At 40.1% G+C, this 20,760-nt stretch overlaps 1 long non-coding RNA gene across 1 annotated transcript in view; it reads right to left on the reverse strand.

The window, feature by feature from the left end:
• The window catches only part of LOC144306417 (uncharacterized), a 31,702-nt gene extending 16,289 nt beyond the window's left edge, over nt 1–15,413 (reverse strand). Inside the window, exons 1-3 of the long non-coding RNA XR_013373532.1 lie at nt 15,142–15,413; nt 14,107–14,216; nt 7,647–7,779 (exon numbers count right to left, since the gene is read on the reverse strand). This is a non-coding gene — a long non-coding RNA (uncharacterized LOC144306417). The remainder of the gene's footprint in view (nt 1–7,646; nt 7,780–14,106; nt 14,217–15,141) is intronic.
• Nucleotides 15,414–20,760: the final 5,347 nt, after the last annotated feature.

Here is a 20,760-nt window from a genome sequence, read left to right on the forward strand (position 1 = left end):
ATTCTCCATGTTGGGGAGGCATCTATTTTGATTTGGGAAGATGAGAGAGGGTAAGTTTGCCAGGCAGACAAATGGAAGAAAAACACTCTGGCCAGAGGGACGAACAAATGCAAAATCACAGATGAAGATCCCCTGCATCTGTGTTCACGTAGAATGTAAATGCTTCCGGGAGCAGAAAATCAGACCATGTGATAGGCAGACAAGAAATAACATGTCACAATGTGCCCAGCGCTACAAAGTTAAACAGCTTGGTTTTCACCCCAGAAAACATTCCCTTTGTGTCTCTGTGGAAACAGGTACTGTAGATACTTAGTAGGTAAAACCTGAAAAGGAATTCCAAGACTGAACTTGTTAAAATTCTGGATTGAACACCTTTCCTTACTGTAGCCATCTTCAGAACCATTACTGCTCTGAATTATGAATGCATATGGTGGAGTCTCCAAGAGGGGTTTCCACTATGTTGATTTTTAAATATGTGTTCCACCATTTATTCATTTGCTAAAGTTTCTCTCGGATTCCCTGTTGGTTTTGTTTGTTTTTATTTGAGAAACTGCGGACATAATTGCCTGGTAGGAAGTGAAATGTTTGAAACGCCAGAGCAAGAGAGAGACTTTACCAGTCTTGCATTCCGACATTTTTGACATTATCCTCTGGTGGCAATGTGAAAGGCGAAAGGCCTAGGCCTGACAGCAGAAGAACTAATTGAGAGGTAATTAGTGATGAGGAATAAGGTCATCTTAGGCAAAGGGAATGGAGATAGGAAGCAAACAAAAGTTTGAGGAAATGATAGTTTGTAGAATCATCTTTACCCACTGGCTCTGCACCATATATATGTATTTCTTTAGATATGGATCTTGGGTGAAATGATTTGTAACTTAGAAAAGCATAACGTGTCCCAGGTGTATCCTGAAGATCAATGATGAAATTAACTCATTGTTTAGTTTGTGCCCTGTCAACTCTTCTGGAGAAATCAGATTTGTGAGAAAACATATCCGATCTTAGTCTCCCAAATGTGGAGCCTGAGGGTACTTGAGGGAATGAGCCTCCCTCTTGTCTCAAAGGATAGACCAATGACCCCAGCAAAGAGCAGAGTTCTAGGGCCAGAGAAGAGCTGAGAAGTTAGCTGAGAAGCCTTAATACTGCAAACACAGACTTCCCAAAAGTCACCAAATGCAGAGGAGAGTGGATGGGGGTGGGGGCAGGCACACGGCGGGGAGAGCTCAGTCTCAAAGCAGGAGTTCCCAAATTGTACCATAGAGCAAATGGGAGATGGGCTGTTTCCCTAGGGTCAAAAGTGAAAAGCAGAAAAAGGGTTTCTTATGTCCTGTGCAGCTCCGTGAAACAATGGGAATCTGCTGCCAATATGTGTAAGTTAAAAATATCTTCCTATATCACTAAAATAGATAAATTCCTCAAATCACCAAGGATGGGGTGGGGGTTGAGCATGAATTTAGAGGAGGCAATGGGGTGAGAGGCAGGAAAGAAAGAAAAACCTGACCATGGATTTTAGGAATGCCCACGAAATGAACCCAAGCAAAGGATGCTTCCTCCTGCACGCACTGCTCACCACGTCAAGCCTTTCATTTCTATTTTGAACCAAAAATAGGCCTTAAAAATTTTCAGACATCTTACAAGACAGCCGTGCTATTTAGAAATGTATAGCTACTTTGTTCGGATTTGCACGGTTTGGGGAGACCCCCATAAACATGTGGCGGGTTTGTGCACCACGTGTGGGTCAGAAGCCCTGGTCCGGAAGGGCTATGGCACACATCAGGCATTCTGCTAGTTGCTTCAGGAATTTTCCACCCTTTCCCTGCTGCCTACATGGCTCCCTTTGATCTGAGGGCCTTAGGGACACCTGACAGGCAGCTCCCTGTGCCTTCCTCGCTCTCCATCTATCTCCTGCCCATTAAGATTATGGGCTATTTGAATGTAAATGAGAATTTGCAAAGTGGCTGGAGCTGGAGTCCTTTGCGGCAATGCCCCTAAGTTCACCGGATCAAAGCCCCGGTCCGGGTTCACAGGAGCTTTTCAAAACTGTTTAGAAAAAAACAAGCAAAGGAAAAATCTTCCTCATGCCTGGCTGCAGGCTGCTGCTCCAAGACACATCAGGGAAAAGCCAGAAAGCCTGTAGTGAGCCCCGATTCTGGGCTGAGAGCTGCAGTCTTTCTGAAATATTTTTTAAATCCCTTCCTTCCCCAAAGAAATGAGTTTGCCAACCCGAAAGTCGCACCTGATCTTCTCAGGCTCCCTTTGAAAGTGCTCGCTTACCCAGTTTACGTCGCTGCTGCGAGGCGGGGTGGCATGTGGAGAGGGCATATAGGGCTGGCTTGAACTAGGAAGAAAAATGCTTCAGAACTGAGCATTGTCCTCCCGGGCGATGGGAGCAGCCCAGGGTGGGCCCCTGCTCCACCCCCTGCCGGGCCTCTATTCGCCTGCATTGGCTCCACCTGGGGAGGTGTCTACACCTGGGTGTTAGAGAATCAGGGAAGGTTAGGGGTACTGCTCCTTCTCTGTGCCTTCCAGTAGATTAAAAAGAAATGGTTATTTCTTTAGACTTTAAAATGGAAACTCCAGTACATTCTGTGCTGCTGCCATGCAGATCTTGGTCACCAAAATTAGCAACCAGTTCTGAAATGCGGCATTGTCATTGGAATTACGTCAGGGACATTACGGGAGTCAGTTTGGCTAAGATGTGATCCCTGCCCTCCCCACCCCCCCTCCCAGGCAAGGATGGGTGCAAAATAGAATTATAATTTTCAAGAGGAAAGGGGAAAAAATTTCAGCTCAGCTGTTGCCATCTCAGCAGGAGCCTCTACTGTACTTGAAGGGATTTCAGGGGCAGGGCGGGCCTCCTAGGACTCTTCCCTAGGGCCACCTGGTACCACCAACCCCCTCACCTATCCTAATGGCAGCCTTACCACCCCAGACTCCCTTCACCCACCAACACTGCTCCAAGGAAAGTGTTGCCGGTATCGATTTTGTACTCTCTTTTGCTTATTTTTAACATCCATGGAGGCAATTTTCAGCAATGCTGAGCCATCTGCCTGGGCCATCTGAATTAATTCCCAGATATAAACTCTTTTTCTTCCTTCCTTCCTTCCTTCCTTCCTTCCTTCCTTCCTTCCTTCCTTCCTTCCTTCTTAGTACTCTGATTCTTTTTAAAAAATGCATTGGACTGGTCTGTTTCTCTCAAGCCTATTATTTTTAATGTGCATTTTTTTTTAGGAACACACACAGCATTGGAGAAGAAATGCCTGTCTTCTCATTCCACTTAATTTTTCATTATCACCTTTATGTTCATTGTCATTAAAAAAAATCAGTAACCATAAACATAGAATGAATGCTATTTATCAGGTACTATGCTGAACACTTTATACACATTATTTCATTTAATCTTATATAACAACCTCACAAAGGAGTCAGAAGTCTTAATGAATTTCCTCAAGATCACTCTGCTTTCGTAAATGGAAAAGCTGGGATTCAGAGTAAGCCAGGGAACTATGCTTTAAATTATCCACAAGGGGGACGCCTGGGTGGCTCAGCGGTTGAGCCCTTGAGCGGCTCCCTGTGGCTCAGGGCGTGATCCCAGAGTTCCAGGATCAAGTCCCCGCATCAGACTCCCTTCGGGGAGCCTGCTTCTCCCACTTCCTGTGTCTCTGCCTCTTTCTCTGTGTCTCTTATGAATAAATAAGTAAATAAATCCACAGGGGACAGTATTGAGTTTGGATTTGGATAAACTGTAAAACTCCTAAGACAAACTTGAACCTGGGAGATGCTTTACTGCTACTACTCAAAATGTGATCTGCAAACTGGCAGCATCAACATTCTCTCTACATCTGTTAAAAATGCAGATTCTCAGGCCCTAACCAGACCTATTGAATCATATATTTCTTATCTTTTTCCATCCCAGTCTGAACCATGCAAACCATGAGAAGACAGGAAATGGGATTCATGACTATTCATGGGAGCCATGAATCCAAAGGAGCAGTAGGCATTGTCTGTGGAATAAGTATACTTTGAGAATTTAATTTTTGCAAAATGTAAAGATACTTTTGAGCCGTTTCAATATATATTTATATGACTCTAGTTCTGGACCCAAATAAATGTTTTTATGTTACTGTATATACTTTCTCATGTAACAGATAGGAGTATTAGTATAAGAAGACCCATTGAATGTTTTTTTTTTTTTTTTTTTAATTAAAAGGAATCTTCATAGTTAAAAAGACAGGAAAAAACTGACACATTTCAAACTCACACAAGATGCTGGAATTTCTTTTCCGACATCCCTGACAAGTGGTCATTTAGTCTGTGTCTGAGGATTGCTATGGAGAAGAACCATATTTCTCAACAGGCAGCTCAATCCTTTTTTTTTAGATCTCAGGTTTTTAATTAATTTTTTTTTTTTGTATGGACTGGGTATTAGATGAAATTTAGAAGATCTAATTTTTAAAAGTTATTTCAATATTGAGTTTAATCGTACCTCATTGCACTAATTTCAGCTTCTCAAGCTAAAGAAAATTAGAAGCCTAATCTCATCATTTCTTCAAATATTTGAAGCTATAACATGTCTTCTCTGGCCTAAACATTGTAATTAGCTCCTTCAACTTTTACTCATTTGGCATAATTTCCAGGTCCTAAGGGCTTCCTTTCTTTTAGTCTTTGTCCCTTTAAAATAGAGTACCCAAAGACAACCCAATGCTAAAAATGATATGTTTGCCAGTGAGGATAAAGCTATTCCTTGCCAACTTACATCTCTGGGTATTTCTTTTTTCTTTTTTTTTTATAAAGATTTTATTTTTGAGTAATCTCTACACCCAATCTGGGGCTCAAATCTATGACCCCAAGATCAAGATTCACACTTTCTACTGACTGAGCCAGCCAGGTGTCCCTGGGGTATTAAACATAAAATCAACCAAATATGCAAATCTTGTCACTTTAACTACTGCAAAGCTAGATCTTCAACATCTTCCCATTTGCCTTGTTTGATTGGTTTCTTAAACCTAAACTCAAGACTTTACATCTGTTCCTCTATATTGTACCTTGTGTGGGTCATTATTCCAGAAGGAAAATATCATTCTATTTTGATCTTGTCCCAATGAATCAGCTTTCTCCAAACTTTGTGTGCCCTCGAATTAAGATATAAATGAAATACAGTTGAAATGACTTCCCACTCTTGCATTTCCGTTAACCCCTTCATGTGAGTGACTGTTCTCTAAACACAACTTGTCAGAGTAGCTATTGTAGAATTTGTCAGGAAACTCCCCTAATCACATGCCCTTACTATTTGAGTGCTGAGCTTTTGGCACTTCACCAGTTCTTCATAACTCCTCAGAGATTATGAGTAATGGCTCTTTGACAGCATCTGGAAATTAATTTGCTCTTCTGGAATAATCTCAGCCTGGAGACAGGAATTCAGTTCAGGCAAAAAGATATTCTTTAAGTTTCTCTCTTACCTTTCTTTGGATCCATATACCTGTTTTCAAGTTGAAGATGATTCTTTTGGGAAGACCAAGAAAATCATTGTAAAACTCTGCTCTTGTAGTGTCATTTGTTAATATATCACATGCCTTTTGCTTACATTCTCTCTGCTTTAAATATACATTACAGAGTGCTTTTAGTTACTCTTAACATTTTTGAACATTCATTGGGTTTTTCCTTCTTGATATTATCTCCAGTGTTCTGTGCCATGTCTCCTTCTCCATCCTTGGCCACTAGTCCCGTCTATATACACCATCTCACTCAAAGAACCTCTTCATCTAACTGAGCTAAGATCACAATTTGGAGGATTTATTTTAAACCTAAAAATCAACCAAATATCCCAGATTTTTTCACTTTAATTGCTGTAAAGATGGATCTTCAACATCTTCCCACACTTAGGTCAATACACTCAAAGTGGAAACAATTATTTTTTTCTCCATCATTGCTTATCATTTTATCTTGGCTAATGGTGTCACAATCTAACCAGCTGCCCCAAGCAGAGACCAGGAGTGATTCCTTGACTCCTTTTCCCCTGATTTTCTGCATTCAACCCTCAGCAAATCCTTCAGCCATCCTTTGGCATTTTTCTCCAACCATCTCTCTCCCCATCATCTTGACCACTGAATTCACCAAATGCCTATAATATCCACTTTCCTGGAATATTGCAATCATCTCTTTAGGGATGTGTCCAATTCCAGGTGAATTCCTCGATAAATTCTCCTCAACACTGTCAATATAAAAAATCTACTTAATGCACATATTGGATATGATAGCTACAGTGATGCAATGCCACAGACAATGCCTCAGAATCCATAAGTGATTCCACATTGCACACAGGATGAAATTCAAGGTCTTAGCATAGTTAAGCACTTGCTTCTACTCATCATTGCAACTGCACAGCATCCCTTACTCCTGTCCTATACCTTGAACTTTTATATTTATCTTGAATCTCCACTTATCTGGTATCTCTGCAGAGCTTTTCTTCCCATTCTTCAAAACTTAAGCAAATTCCCTCATCTCTCTTAAAATGTTTTATGATCTAACAAAACCGAGTTTGCTATTCTATCCATGGGCTTTGCAGATTCTTCTATTATACTGCTTATTACACTGTATGATAAGGATTTGTTTGCACTTTTATCTCTTGGTATTGGCCATATAATCACTGAAGGTAGGATCATGGCTCAATCTTATCTGAATCTACTCCCCATACACATATGCCAATGTGGTAGGCAGCAAAATGCTCTCTTCCTCCAAAGATATCCATGTCCTAATCCCCAGAACCTGTGAATATGTTGTCCTTATGTGGCAAAGAGGAATTAAGTTTGCTAAAAGGAAGATTTTTCTGAGTTATCTGGTGTGCCCAAAGTAATCACAAGAGGCCTAAAGTGGAAGACAGAAGCTGAAGAGAAGGTCAGAGTGATGCATCTGGGGGGCCTCAGCCTGCTCTTGCTGTCCTGGGAGATAGAAGAAAGGGACAAAGTACAGGCATCTAAGTGGATTCCAGCAGCTAGAAAAGACAAGGACAAGAGTTATCCTTTGCAGCCTCTACAGAGGAGCACAGCCCTGTAACACATTGATGTTTCCCAGTGAGACCTGTGTTGGGCTTCTAAGATAAGAAGTTCATGTTGTTGGAAGACAGGAGGTTTGGGTTAATTTGTTACAGCGGCCAAAGGAAACTAATACAAGTAGCACTTGCCACAGAGATGGTTTGAGACAGGTTCAAGGTGAATGCCTGTCCTCTAAATCTCAGCTCAGTAGGCACAATCCATTCCAAATGTAGAGTTGGGGATCATCTCATATTTCAAAGAATACTCTAACATTTGTCCTAAAGAAGACATAGCCCCCCAAAGGCATTACTGCTCCTCCAGGCCCCATCCCTTCAGGGGAAAACCAGGAGGCTTTCTCAGATGTTCCTGATTGTGTGTCTACCTCAAAGTACCACAGCAATTAGTGGTTACCTGGATCCCCTACCATGGTGGAGAGTGGCGAACCATTATGGATTAAAATTTGATGTCTTTTTGTCGGTGTTTCTTAAGAAAATATACTCACCTTAAAACAAAAAGCCACCATCTCCTCAAGCTGAACTTTTTCACCTAATTGAAGTGAAACTGGCAGAGCTTTAAATACATGTATTACTTGTCTCTCTGCTGTCATATTGTACTCACTGGGACTTGAGACCAGGATGGCAGAGTCAGTCCACTGGTATTCCAGAAGAAAGGAGGAAAGCAGTGGTAATTCTGGGAATATGATGCTGTTTATGCTCTCAGCTTTATTCTCTGCTACACAGAGAAAAATAATCTGTAAAAACAAAGACAATCAATAAGAAATGGAAACTGCTGAATGTGTCTAGGCACTAGCCTGAGACCCTCAGTCTTCCTGGGCTCTGAGGTCCAAGTATGGCTCTTCTCCTAACCCTCTGTAGCCTGAATTTTGTGATCAGCCATGGTCTGGTAATCAAATCTCCTATTTTTCTTAAATTATTTTAAATTGGGTTTATGACTCTTGCAATGAAAAGAGTCCCGACAAATAGAACTATCATCAAACAAGTCAGGGTAATAAAAAAATTCAAGTAATTCACAAATCTTGGGTCACAAGACCCTGAATATGGCTGGAGATAAAATGACTCCATACACTGGTGAATTAGCATGACCTCCACCTGAGCAAGGACTCTTGTGTTCATTGCTGGAATGGCCTGAAAGGTCTTCAAAGCAATCTAATGCACACTTTTAACTGGTGCAAGCTACACAACTAGCCTTCCTTAGCCTGCAGTATTGGTTCTCAAAGTGTGGGCCCTGGACCAGCAGTATCACCCAGAAACATACCAATGACAAAATTACCAAGCCCCACCTCAGATCTATTTCAAAATAAGTTCTGGGACTGGGTCTGGTACTCAGGTTTAACAAATTCTCCATGTGATTCTAATACCTTCCAAAATTTAAGACCCACTAACTCACATGCTAACCATATCACTGGGGTTTTTGGTAGGTTGGTTTGGGTAGGTCTTTTGTTTTTTGTCTTTCTGCAGTTCATTTTATTTGAAATACTGATACATGATATATGATGAATTCATAAATTACCAATTCATCTTATTGCAGAACACTTCAATCTCCACCCAAAAGCCCAGAAAATAACAACATAAACATCACAAGTTGGTAAATTTATTTCAAGTGAATTTTTTGCCTACCTTAGGTAATTTTCAGCCTGGTACAGTATATGCTTTGTATTTTGGAGCAAAAGCATTTTAGAGCTTAAATTACTACCAAAATTAAATATACATACGTAACTTTTTAGTTAGATTATAGAAAACCAGGTATTTTTTGGCAGGTAGATCTCACATCAACTTTATGCTCTCTTATAAATCTCACTGCAATTTTTAGTTTTCATTTTCTTTGAATTTCTTAGGATTAAAAATGGAAACATATATTCCATGACTCAAGTTCACTATATGAAAGAATACTCTATATTGAGCTTACATTCTGGGAGAAGCAGTTCTTTGCATTTCCCAGTTATGTTGAGAATTCTTGGCTCTGGTTACCCAGATTTTCAATGTGGCTGACTGCTGAACCCCACTACCCTGGTGGGGGGCCCTCAGAAGAGTCTTGTTAAGTGGGCATGACACTTTCAAAATTTCTAGGGAGAAGAGTGTTTGCTTTCCTTCTGGCAAAAGACTTAATGTGTTATTTAGTTCTGCACTAACTTCATGGATCTACAACCTGGGGTAGAAAAGAGAGTAAGTGATTACATTCGGTGAAATGGACAAATATACCAGATTAAGAAATCCTGTTAAAATGTTGGATGTATTCCCCAAGGCAAGTGATGCTATAATTATCATAATATACTACCTCTCTTGTATTGCTGTGAAGTATAAAACACAGCAACTTACCTACCTTTAATTAGCTGCATTTAGTATTTTTTATGGCCACTGAGCATGGTACTCAGATTATCATATATTAGCATATAATTTGCATACACACCTCAAGGTATTTGGTTTTATTGCTATTACCTTTTGTGGCCCTATTTCAGTAATGACTCTAATGGAATATAAAAAAAAAGAGATTTCTGACTTAATTTGCTTTACAATCTTGAGAGTTTTACAATGGAAAGCTCAAGGTTTAATATAAAATTCTTCAAAATAATTTTTCTGTGCCTTATTTTAGTCAATCGGCCTTGGTACTTATCTGGCAAATCCCTGATAGGCGCCTCAATGAAAGAATTTACTTTCTTTCTGAGCTCAATAAAGGTATATTTTATAAGTAAGTCTTGGGGTATAAATTGTTTCATGTTTGCTTAAAAGAAAATTATACACACACCACTTAATGAATTTTACCAGTCTATCAGCAGCTACAGGCCCAGAGAAGGAAAAACAGCAGCTGTAGCTAGAGTTTGGAGAAAGGTCAGAGGTCAGAGCCTGCATCTGCATTCACTGGGAGTCTGAGAGGAAAAATAAAGGGTCTCTCTTTGTTGTAAGTCAGCACAAAATATTTTAGAAAGTGCAGATACTGACTTAATTATCAAATGTTCCCTTTTGCTCTGGGGGGCTGTGGCGGGCTATGAATCAATACCTAAGGTCACGTTGCTAAAAGCATGGAGAAAAAAAAAAAAAAAAACCCTCTTTGTGGGACTTGGGAGCATTGTTTTGTGCTTATTTCTCAGCGCTCGATATCAGATAGAAACAGAGAGTCGGAGTCCACACAGAGGGAGTCAGAATTATGAAAAACCGATGTGTTATAAGAAGACCTTTTGAACTCCAGGCAACTGTTCAACTATGTCTAATCTCCTGTCATTACTTGATTGTTTGTTGTTGATTAGTTTGTTTTTAATCCCTCCACCCAATCCTTGAGCCTAATTGCGTTAATAAATATTACTGCGAAGGTTTCTGCCAATTTGGAAGTCAAGCCAAGCAATTTTTTTTTCAACTCAAAAATAATTTCAATGTGATGTGTTTGGGACTGCTTACGCATTTGTATTTATCTTTCTGTTGACGTGCTAGGCAAATCCCTACATGTAACTTTGATAAACAGGAGAATGTCACTCTGTTTGTTAAAAGTGGGTGCCAGCCCCTTTAATGACAACTCTTTTTGTTAATTTAGAGAGGAACAGAGCGTAAGATTTGTCATCTGCAAAATTAAAAATAGCCATCACCAGGTAAGATAGTCTTAAAATAACCCACTTTGATGGATAAAAAGAGACAGAAAGGAACCCTTTTATGATTTGTATGCATCGAAGAGACTATTTGGGATGCAGCTGAGGTGTCGTTCTGACCATCTTTGCATAGAATGGCCATATTAGGCTTCTGACTATTTCAGAAACGGATGCTACCATCATGGATCATATCAACCATGCAGCAGGGTGATCTGATCAAGATAAACAAAATAACTACACTGGTTTTGCTGGTGGGAAAATAAATAGATATCATATCTTTAAATATTAAATTTTATGGCTTATTCTACACACTTGGGAGTGTCTATTAATAGTTTAATTTTTGATGTGTACTATAGGCCTTAAATAGGTTGTGAAAGTAGGTAAGGTGCAAACTAGAGATATATGAAAACAACTCCATGATTTCTGCAAACCATTCCCATTTTTGTTTTTCTTCACATTAAAAAATTGTTTTAATGCTGATACACATTTTAGAGTTATTTAATTTGGCCCAAATTTCTATTTTACTTGTACTGTGTAGCCTGGGTCCTTATGGAAAGTACATTCTTCTAAAGATATCCAATTTAAAGAATACAACATGTATTAATGTCATCTTATCGTTTTTTTCGCTGAATCATACATTTTGAGCAGGATTCTCCCTTAGAAATCATCTGGTTGAACCTCCTTTTTAATTCGTGAAAAAAGAGGCCATCTTGTGTTGCTGGGAGGACCCGGCTGAAAAGAATATGACAGTTTAGTAACATTTGCTTGCAGGGAAATTGTCCAATAAGTATGAGGCACTACTCGATGTTGAGCTGCAGGTCGGCAAGTGTTTACTTATCCAATTATCTCTACAAATAGTCCCCCTGCTAATGCAAAATCTGCTACCTTTCCCAGAGTGGACAAAAGGACATTTAGCTTAACATGAAATAGCAGCACACAGCAGCAACTCGTATTTTCGCAGCCTTGGCCATCAGAGAAACGTGAAGTGAGAAGGCAAGGTTCGCTTGCTATTCTCTCATGAAAATGGGAAATAGATGGGAAAGGCTGTTTGTTCTGTTGCCACAGAGAATTCTCCAGAATGAACACACATATTATTATAACTGCTCAGCGTACAAAACACAAGTCATCACTGAAGGTAGTGTCTACCCTAAATAGTGAGGGCAATCTGCCCTGGCATCTAGCTACCCATCCTGCCTTGAGGGGTCCATTGAGCATATGTGCATTCCATCAGCCAGTCTGCCAGCATATAATGTCTCTCTGGGGGTTCACTATTATCCTATTTGAATGCTGAGAAGATGCTCATAATTGCTTATTATGACATTAGACAAGAGAATTCAAGTCCCATTTGATTGTAATGAGCTTGTGGAGTCTCTGCCTTTTGCGGGTCCAATCACATACAGAACTGAACTTAAGGCATCTAAATTGAAACAGAATTACCCTTGAACCATTGAGCATCAGGCTTGGACCCCGTTCATTTAAAATTTCTATTACTTTCCACAGTGGTTGATAGAAACAAAAATAATATCAATTATAAAATCTTCAGCAGAGACACCTAAACTTCTTTCCAAACTGGGATTTATTTCCCCAGGTTACCCCTGAAATAATTCAGCCTTACTCTCTCCAGATAAGCAAATAATTAAATGGTTAAAGAAAAAAGACAAAGCTATTCCTTGAAAAATATATATGAAATAAATGGCAGAACCACTCAGTTTTACGTGTAGCATAAAACCAAATAAAAGGAAGTAAATATGTATGTTATGAGCAGGTGTGTACAAAGAAAACACCAATTTAGAGCAAGGCGGAACACCTCTGTGTTTGTTTAAGGAAAGTGTTTAAGAAATTGCCAGTAAACAACCTGTATCCTATTTTTACAAGATGGAAAGTCAGAGAAGGCCTATTAAGTTAACACAGAATTGGCTACAATAAAAGGAGCAAAAAGAATAACATGATCAAATTTGACTTCTGAGTGGAAAAACCAAGAACCATCTCAAGGTGCTTGGGATTTCATCGTTCTGGGCTCTGATGAAGCGTCAGTGCTTCCCACTCACTCACAGTCTCCAGGTGGCCAAGGAGGCGACGCTACTGAACTGGGATTCTATGGAGAGCTCGCCCAGACTCCAGGGCTCTCCATTCCGAGCCAAGGCTGAACCATCCGCAACGAGGAAGCACAACCGGTCGGCGATGCGGGGCAGCGACCAGCAATGCACAGGTGCCCTTGTGACCCCTGAGTTTGCACACACGTATCACCTTGACTGTTCGCTCAACAGAAGTGGGTTGTGGTTTTGTTTTGTTTATTCATTATAAATTTTAAAATGCTGCTGTGGCTCTTCTGAAAATGATGCTGTAAGTTCCATTCATTTTAAACTGGCTCTGAGTTACTAAATAAATATCTGATTGACTAAAGGAAAAGCAAGGAGATGGGGGTTCTCTTTTGCAGAAATCTAACAAGTATTTTTTTTTTTTTTTTTTTAAAGAGAGAGAGGCAGACTCCATGCAGGGAGCCCAACGCAGAACTCGATCCTGGGTCTCTAGGATCATGCCCTGGGCTGAAGGCGGCGCTAAACCACTGAGCCACCCAGGCTGCCCTCTAACAAGTATTTTCAAAAGAACACAGAGGGCATCCCAGCTGGCTCAGCGGTTTAGCACACCTTCGGCCCAGGGCATGATCCTGAAGACCAGGGATCGAGTCCCACATCGGGCTCCCTGCATGGAGCCTGCTTCTCCCTCTGCTTGTGTCTCTGCCTCTCTCTCTTTGCATCTCTCTGTCTTTCATGGATAAATAAAATCTTTAATAAATAAAAAAACACAGAGCATATGTTTCTCTCTCTCCCCTACAAATGTTACTAGGTCATTGCACTCCTAAATGGGGTGGTGAGATTTAAGAGTAAAGTAATGGGACCATCTCCCTCTACCTGTGTCTCTGCCTCTCTCTCTCTCTTTGTGTCTCTCATGAATAAATAATAAAATCTTAAAAAAAAAAAAAGTAATGGGACCAGAAATGGACTAAAGTTCTTGTGGTTTTTTTATCTGTCACCAGTTAAATGGGCAGCCTTCAGCAAACCCTTCAATCTCTTCATGTGGCTGGATTCGCACATGTATGAAGCACCCTGCTTTCAACTTTGAAGTTCGGCAGGGTGTTGACTGATGGGCACCATGTCATGAGGCTAGCTTTGGGATGCTCAGTTGAATAAATCACAAAGATACTCATCTATCATTTATTTATTTCTTAAAAGAAAATAACAGTGATCTGAACTAACCAGCATCTGCTCAGTATGTATGGAGTACCAACTGTTTGCCGGGCACTGAACTGAAATGCTAGGAAGGTAAAAATGAATAAGTGGAGCAGCCATATAGAAGTTTTAAAATCTGGTCAGGGAACTTGCCACTTACCCCCCACCCCCCGCCCCCGGCCATGAATTACCTAACAACTGCTGTAGGGGTTTCACAGAGCTCCTGCGCAGGCAGAGGGCTTTCTCCACTTACCAGTCACGAGCTTGGTGAGCCCACGAACATCTCCACATCTCAGTTTTCTTGCCAGCACAATGTGAATAATAGCAGCATCTAGGTCATATGGTTGCTGTGTGGCCCAAATGCTGGAATGCAAATAAAATAGGGTTAGCCTGACAGTAGTAGGCATTAAATGTTAAATATTAATTACTGTTGTAAGCAAAAAGGTAGGTGTAAGATGTTCAAATAATGTAAGGGGGAATACATAAAATGCCCTTTACCAATAATGTAAAGGAATTGATGTATTCTGATGTTATAAATGGGATCATGACAACTGCTATGGGCTGAATTGTGACACCCACCCCCACCCCCACCCCCACCAGATTCATATGTTAAAGCTTTAACTCTCCGTACTTCAGAATAGGACTGTATTTAGACATAGAACCTTTAGAGAGATAATCAGAGTCACATGAGGTCATCTGGGTGGGTCCTCATCTAATCTAACTAGTGTCCTTATAAATGGGAATTTGGACGCAAGAAGAGACACCAAGGATGTACACACACAACAAAAAGACCACGTGAGGACACAGGGAGAAGGTGGCCATCCACAAGCCAAAGAGAGAGGCCTCAGCAGAAATGAAACCTGTCAAAACCCTGGTCAGGAACTTTCTACCTGCAGAACAGTTAGTGACTAAATTTCTGCTGTCCTAGCCTCCCACTCTGTGGTATTTTGTTATGGCCACCTGAGCAGACCAATGCAAGAGTGAAGTACATTAAATAATATAAATAAATGTTCACACAACAATTACAAAGATAGAAACATGTCATCTTAAATATACTAACTTCTGAGCACATGTAGTTTCCTAAACTCATATTTTTCAATTAAAATAATGTATGTACACAATAAAGAAATAGTCAAACCGGAGAGTGTAAAAAAGTATAAAAAGTAGCATCCCTTCCTTACTTCTATTTGAAATAGATAGATGTTACTGTAAATGTATATCTGGGCAAAACATATGCAACAGGAACATTTTATTTGATATATGGATGACCCATACATAGTTCATATACCTTCAGATGTCTACAGCAATTCATCCAGGGCCTTCCTTTGTCCCCTGTTCTGGTTACCACCAAAGAGGAATATCCACATCATTCCAGAAATCTGAGCCTGTTTCAAGCACGCCATCCACACTGGGTTTTTCAGCTGGAAAATGTGATACAACACCCAACACAGAGCTTCATGCACAGTGTGAACTCAACAAATATCTGTCTATTAATTTGATATGTTTGATTAATGGTGCCTCTGGTAATAAGCTTTACAGAACCAGATGCACATGGTTTCACTGAATATAATAAATTCTCATTTTTGGTCAAGTCTATATGTGTGCAGCTAAAAAATGAAATAATATATATGTTAGTGCCAGGGATTTGGCAAAACACTCCTTCATGTTACCTTATTTAGTTCATTTGACATATATTCATGCCTACATTAACACAGTGCCAATAAAAACTTTGCCTTTAGTTTTTTTGTTCTTCTACAAGTGTCAGAGCATCTAAAAATGAGGATCAACTTTACCTGATAAATAAAATCTATGGGCCAAAGCAATAATCCAGGTCCAATTACAATTTTCCTCAATTTCCTAAAGATTCCCTGCAGTTTTCTAAGAAATAGCAGGGAGGGAAAATAAATTATGGAGACTGTTTAAAACCACAGCTCCTGCAGGAAGTGAAAGTATTATACTGGGCAAGTCATCTTTTTTCTGTTTTCCTTTCATGTTTGTAAATCAAAATACCACCTCAGATTTCTAATAATAAGTCTTAGGAGTCTGTGTATTGACCAGTTGGTGCTTTTGTTCACCTTGCCTGGGCTCTCTCAGGAGGGGCTTTCAGCTGATGGGTCCTCTGGGGGTTAGGTTCACCTGGGCACACCTGTGCGCACTGGGTCGTCTGGATCCTCCCTCCCACTGTCTAACAGGATTGGGGCTTTCAACTCTGCGATCTGCTTTTTCTCCTGGTGGCTTCTCATCTGCAGTATCTGATGGTAAAAATTGGCCCATGAGGGGAAAGGCTTTATTTTAAAATGTCTTATTTTGATGTTCTTTCATTATGACTTGGCTTTTGCCTTTTCATTTTACAGATAACATTGACCTTTTTGGACAAAAGTCCTTTTTGAACAGACATATGAAAAATGACTTTCATTTTTCATTTTCTACATTTGCTTTACCATATATCTTGGGTAAAAATATATCCAACATTAATTTTGCACACTTTTAAGATTTTCAGTTCCTTAGATCAATTCTTTACTATCACTAGAACATAAATTATGTGAAAATCTTGATTAAAAAACATGATTAGTGATTTTGCTAAGATGAACATTACAGAATACATAATAATATATAATACATAATAGAATATATATTTTGTGTCTTTATTTTCTTAATCATCCTAACATAATCAGACTGTATTAGAATACCTAGGCATGCACAATAATATGATTTAGCTGCTTTTGAAATACATATTTTTTAAGTAGGTTCCCCACCCAGTGCAGAACCCAGTGCAGAGCCCCAACTCACGACCCTGAGATCAAGACCTGAGCTGAGGTCAAGAGTCAGACACTTGACTGACTGAGCCAACCAGGCACCCCTGACTTCATTCATACAAAAAACCATGAGTTTATGTGTAACATAAAGACATACATTTCACAGAATATCTTCTGTTCATCAGTTACATTGATTTATACTTATGCTGTATTTAACTTTATGTATGTGGGATTTTGACCTGTACTCTTGCCCAAGCCCTGGTTACTGAAACATCTTAAGTAAGGAAGGAGCATTATCAACATTGCTGGGCATAGTAAGACCAGTTAGGAGGCTGGTCTCCCTCTGGCTAATGCTTCAACCTCTAGCCTGAACTTCTGAGTCAATCTCATTCACTTCCTGTATCATTGGGGGTGTGTGTTGAACCCTGCCATTGTACGTTTCCTGACCAACAAATTCTTGGCTGCAGGCCTATCCATTTTCAGACCAGAGATTCATTCATTCATTCACTCATTCGTTCATTTGCTTGCTTGCTTTTTTTTTCTTCTTTCTCTTTCCTTCCTCCCTTCTTCCTCTTTTTTCTTTCTTTCTTTCTTTCTTTCTTTCTTTCTTTCTTTCTTTCTTTCTAGAGAGAGAGAGAGAGTGTGTGTGTGTGTGTGTGTGTGTGTGCATGTGCACACAAGCCAGGGCATGGCCAGGGAGAGTCAGAGGGCGAGAGGGGATCCCAAACAGGCTGCATATCCCACATAGAGGACATCTCAGGGCTTGATCTCACCACCCTGAGATTATGACTGAGTGCAAATCAAAGATCAGAGGCTTAACCAATTGAGCCACCCAGGCGCCCCTCAAATGGGGCATTTTTGACAACTCAGCCACAGGGGTGGACAGGTGAGGCTGAAGCCACCAGGTACCTTGAAGCCTAAGCTCTGGAATCCAGCCACCATTATTTTTCCACTGGTGAATGCAAGGCACAAGTTTGGCCCGTGTTCCAAGGGTAGACCAACAGAGTCCCTACTTTCTGAAAGGGTCATGGAACAAAGTCAAATAAATCTACATAACAAAACATACAAAGGATGAGAGATTGTTAGCAAACTACCACAAAGACCGATTTCAAACATTATATGATTTTCATGGAAGGTCATTTAGTTTCTCAGGACTCTGGCCTCCTCTGTGTGCCCTAGCACACAGGCTCTGAGAGGAAACAGCAGCTGAAATGAAAATAGACATGCTAGAGATAGACCCCAAATCTGAAATAATCACCAATGACCTGGGCATTCTTGGCTGAATTTTTATTTTATTTGATTTGATTTATTCATGAGAGACACAGAGAAAGAGAGGCAGAGACACAGGCAGAGGGAGAAGCAGGCTCCATGCAGGGAGCCCGACATGGGACTCGATCCTGGGTCTCCAGGATCAGGCCCTGAGCTGAAGGCAGGTGCTAAACTGCTGAGCCACCCGGGCTGCCCCTGAATTTTAATTTAAAATGCCATGAATTACAAACAGCCAGTACTTGGCAAGTAGCCAAAAATAATGTTTTCTGAATTTCTCTCAAATTTTACTAGATATGCCTCAACTGCTAGCTTCCTTTGTGTTGGTATGCCATTCTATAATTCACCATTATCAAAGTAATATGCTGAGTTGGGGGTTTTTCCCCAACCAAAAATTGCAAATGACCAAAAGTGTGGCCATATGGGAATTGCTGGTAAGAAAAAAAAAAACAAAAAAAAAAAGAACACCAAAAATGTTAACAAATATCTATTTCACTCAGTTTATATCTGTCCAACACAGGCATGCGTAGCTCATTTGCTGTGCCTGTTACCAAGAGAATGAACCCCATTATATCTCAGCCAACACAGCTCTTTATATGTGGCAGGGTGGTAGGGTGGGGAGGAATTGCTATCTCCCCATTAGATGAGCTGCAAGTTTAAGATGAGAATTCATCCTCTATTAGGGCTATAAGATTTGGGGGGGGGGGATTTAGATAAAATACTCTCACACTAAGAAATTATTTGTTTTATATCTGAAACTCAAATTTAACTAGGTGTAGTGCTCTTATCCGGACCCTACCCTCTATGAGCTTGAAGAGAAAAAAAAAATGTATATATATATGATTTTTATTTCTGCATTCATGAGAGACACAGAGAGAGGCAGAGACACAGGCAGAAGGAGAAGCAGGATCCCTGTGGGAAGCCTGATACGGGACTCGATCCCAGGACCCTGGGATCATTCCCTGAGCCAAAGGTAGATGCTCAACCACTGAGCCTCCCAGGTGTCTATATACTTTTAGTATATATATATTTTTAATGTTACTTCTCTACTGCACAAGGCTCTCCTGGTTTTAGTCTTAAAAGGCCCACATCCAGGGACCTCCACCCCTTAGTCCTAGGCAAATAGATGGCCACTAGCTTAACATCTATCTGACAAATTGTGACATTTCAAAGACAGTGCCTGAATTTCATTATCATTTTCTGTACCCTCAGTGTTAGCCCTGGGTCAGAGACTTAGTACATCCCTGGTAAATGTTTCTTGAATGAATGAATATGAGCAAATGCAAATGAGAAAACAGGTCCCTAGAGGGCTGAGTAAAAGGCAGGGAAGGAGGTAGGACATCTCAAGACCTGAAATACGCTGCAGACCTTTCACAGAACAGAATGATGGAACAGGTTGGTTAGGGCACAAAGCAGTTGCTTCAACCGTGCTGCATCCCTGAAACCTCCAGAAAGCTTTTGAAAAACGCCAATGCCCTACCAATTGAATGAGGTCTCTAGCCATACAGCCCTGGAATCGTATTTTTTTAAGAACTCCCCCTAGGGTATTTCTCAAGTGCAGCCAAGGTTTAGTATCACTGGCACCAGCATAGGGCCTCTCCAGGCAGGCAAAAAACACCCTGCAGTGAAAAGATTTTTTTGGGGGAAAAAAAAAAAAGAGCCATAAAGTGAAAAGATGTTAAGAGGTGGTGTGATTCTAACACACTTCTCTAATAACCTCACTTGGGTGAGTTTCTTATTTTTATGGTTATCCCAGCTGCCACTCTGGACACATAATTATCCTCCCAATGACGTGAGTTCATGGCTAATTTCTGGAGAGGCGAAGGGGGGAGTCAGAGGAAGGTGGTGCCAGACTGTTCCTAGATCTAATGGCTATGGCGAATCTGTCTTCCAAGAGTTGTTTGGAAAAATAAATAGCGTCCAAGGCCAGGTAGAGAAAATAGTGAACGTTAGCAGTTTTGTTAACATATCCAGGAAATAGACTTGCTACCGGCAGGCTAAATAAATGTGTGCCACGCCTGACCTTCAAAACCATTGATCTTAAAGGTTATAAACAATACCCAACTGACCCATTGGTCTGTGTCCTCGGACTAAGAGATCCTGCCGTGGAAATTCCCCTTTGGAGTGCACTGCTGCCAATAAGGAAGACTACTTTAAAAATATATATATTGAACCAGGTTATATGTGATCATTAATCACAGACTCTCCCCAGGACTGCCGTCATAAATACTGCATCTGCATAAAATTCCCTGCTGAAATCGCCTCGACATCTCTTCCACCTTCTCTGATGAAGCTGACATACTTGGAGGAAAGAGAAATTAAAAAGGCACAGGGAAAGGAAACAAAGAGCAGGAAATGTGCTGCCTTTTATGTTTTGATTTAGTGTTTTAGAGTTAGATCATTTTTAATATTTCTTCAGATGTTATTAAAAATAATTCAGAATTATCTTGACACGTGCTAGGCCTCTGCCTCATAGCACTGTTGATGGTGATGTTGAACATGATACGTTGCCTTGATCTTTTATACTTTGGGTATTTCTCTATTACTGAGTACATCTTTTTCATGGGGCAGTTCCTTATTTGGTGGTGCCAGAAACTTCCACAAAATGAGGAATGCAAAATTAAGCGCTGGGTCTGGGAAGGGGTCCTGAAGCTGAGGCTTTATTAATATAATAATAACATAATCATAATAATCACATTAATATTATAATATTAATATTATATTATTATATAATATATAATATAATAAACAACCTAAAATAATATATTATATATTATAATATGACATAATATAATTATATAATATATAATATAATGATTATATAATATTTATATTGTATTATATTAATATTATTATCATTAAAAACATTATTGCTCTAGGCCATC

Source organism: Canis aureus, chromosome 37 (genome assembly GCF_053574225.1).
Source record: "Canis aureus isolate CA01 chromosome 37, VMU_Caureus_v.1.0, whole genome shotgun sequence".
NCBI classification, from domain to species: domain Eukaryota; kingdom Metazoa; phylum Chordata; class Mammalia; order Carnivora; family Canidae; genus Canis; species Canis aureus.